We start from the raw sequence: 3,007 nt of genomic DNA, 5'->3' as shown, positions 1-3,007 counted from the left end.
CTCCTGTAGCTGCAGTGGTCAGTCGATCGACCACACAGGCCAGTCGATCGACTGATATACCTGACGAGGACAGTGCTTTCTTCGAATTAACTCAAATAGCGTGAGTCAATATGGTCTAACAATCTGCAAATGCACATAATACAGCGCCCAAAATTGCGCTAAACCCAAATGTAGAGTCTATAGCCTAAATAAATCCTAAGCAAACCAAATTAAAGCAAAGTCTCGCGCACACCAAAAAAACAGTAAATAGTCTAAAACGGAATAAATAGTCTTAAAGTGGTTTATAAAACTAGATAGATCAACGGAAGCTGCGGAAAATCTCCGGCCAAGGCTTCTGACTATATGAAGTACCCTCCGCAATGCTAATCTCAGCAGCTGGACTCCACTCCACTTCTTCATCTAGAATACTCAACGGGTCATCAACGACTCTAGCGGCTTCCCAAGCTCTTGGATCGTCCGGCTCATTAAACTCCAAGTCATAATCCGACACTTTCCTCGGCTCTTCCTTCCCCAAACCAGTTCCTGCAACAGTCAAAGCAGAAGAATCTTCCTCCATATTGCTCCCAATCTGGGGCAGAGGTGTTAGAGCAGGAATAAGCAAAGGGGTAAGAGGTAGAGTATCATCAAATTTGCTTGACAAATTAGCAGCTTGATTAGCCACTAAAATTGCCAACCGATTTTCAAAATTCTTATCAGATTCAATCCTAGCTTCTTCCATTTTTATAACTTGAACCAAGAGAGTTTGAACTACCTTTCTCAATTCCGCAGTTTCATTTGTAGCATTCTCCAGCTTTTCGAACCTGGCATTAATGGAAACTTCTAGTGCCGCAATAGCATTCATTTCGATACTTGGTTTTCGCGAATTCCCACGCGAACTTCCCATCTTTCAAGAGTACTCACGCCTTCCTCTTGAAATGAATCTTCTAAAAGTCTCTGTCTAGCGCAAGGTGACCTGCGTATAAGAGGAAACTACAAGAAGAATATAAGGACTCCCTCAAGGAACGGATGTTCCTTGAGACCAAAATAAACTAAAATAAAACAACTAAAAATTTACGCTGCCTCCCCAGCAACGGCGCCAAAATTTGATGTCTGTCGTTGTGTGCACCAAAAATAATATTTATAAAACCTATTAAAATTAACAGAAGCTAGTGGTAACAGGGTCGATCCGCAGGGAGGTAGGGAGATAATAGTTGCTTTTTATTTCAGTCTAAGGGTAACAGCTGAGGGGGTTTTGATATGAATTAAATCTAAAATAACTAAATAAACAAATAAAAGTAAAAAGGGATGTAAACAATGATAAAGGAAATGCTAAGACGGTCGGTTCACTATAGCTGCGATGGCGCATAATCCTAGGTAAGTCCGAAATACAGTCGCGTAGGATGGGTAAAACAAGTCCTCTCGGTCCAAGTTAACTAGTAGCTCCTTTCGGCCTATGCCACCAACCCCTAGGTCTCACTAATACTAGCTCTCGCCCTGAAAAGTGATTCTAAAGCCTAAATTACATTATCTCTCGATCTCAGCAATTTAGTCGTCTTAATTCATTAATTAATGCCCTCCCCTATCTCTCGATATACGGGTTGGTCAAAACTAAGCATCTAACAAGTCTTTTCTCGGTCTCATTGTTAAATATTGCACTCAACGAATCAAACGATGCTAATCAGACACGGAGTCGGTCGATCGACCAGCTACACCAGTCGACCGACCAAGCCCTAATTCGGGTTCACCTATTCTAATGCCATCTATGCCATAGATCCCCTACATCTTAACACGAGGTGTTTAGTTAGACATACTTATACAAATAACAAGAACTAATTTGATAATAAGCATGATGGATTGCATAATTGAAATAATTGAATGAATGAATTCGCATAAAACTGTAACTAAGGCTTGGGATTCTATCTAGCAAGAACTAATACTAACGATACGAATAAAACAATACTGAAATTAAAGGTCTAGAATTACCAAAGCAAAGGAACAAGCGATGAATCCGAAAGTAAGGTACGAACTTTTGAGAATTCGAAACTACGAATAGCTAATGTATTTTTATTGTATGTAAACTACAGATACGTATGATAGGAACTAGATCCAATGACTTGATGCCTATTCTGAAACATAGGGTTACGTTATATAGATAGTCTTACGTAACTTATTCCTAAAACCTAATTACATACTTTGGTCTTTCTCGCGTCTTCTAATTTCCGTCAACTCGTGGTGTGGTCGATCGACCACTGGGACCGGTCAATCGACTGAGATGCGCTGTACAGGAGCTTTTGATAATTCCTGCAGCGCGCACCGATCTTAAAACAGCTGCCATTTCTTCGTTACTTGGTCAAATCAGGCGTTCTACACGGCGTTGGAAAGCTAAAAGGATAAGCTTTCACCTCCAATTGGAATCCCTCGATTATATGCTCTAGAACTCGAGATATAGCCATCTGAATAAGGCTGCAATGTCGAGAAGCATTCTGACAGTCTATAGACCATGTAGGTCAGTCTATAGACCACTGTAGCTGGTAATCCGCTTCTGAAACTTTGGAAAATATATATTTCAGGCCTTGAAATGCGCACCAAGTTCGCTTCCCGAGTCTTTACTCTACGTCAAATGCAATGCTAAGTACTTAGGGACGGATTCGGCTCGATTTCCGCTGGATTCTTCACATTTCAACAATATTATACAAAAACACGAAAGTAGACGGAAATAGGGAAAATAGTAGCCTAAACTACATATTTGAGCTCTAAAATGCGTGTAAAATAAGGTGTAAAACATCATATAAATGACACGCATCAAGGTGTGTTGTCGGTTCCTATTTTAATAGGTTCGGTCTCCTCAATGATGGGGGTTCTAGTTTCCCGTTTGTCAAGTTCTTTGGCTAGGTGAGGTGGGTAGTCACTCAAGTCAAATTCCTCATAGTCATTTAGAATTGCATTGCAGTTAAATTGAGACGAGTCATAAGCAAACTTAGCGTTCATTAAGTTGACACGAGCGAAAAGCTCGGAGAGGATAGACATC

This window comes from Silene latifolia, chromosome 9 (genome assembly GCF_048544455.1).
Source record: "Silene latifolia isolate original U9 population chromosome 9, ASM4854445v1, whole genome shotgun sequence".
Lineage (NCBI taxonomy): Eukaryota > Viridiplantae > Streptophyta > Magnoliopsida > Caryophyllales > Caryophyllaceae > Silene > Silene latifolia.
This window is presented reverse-complemented; position numbering follows the sequence as displayed.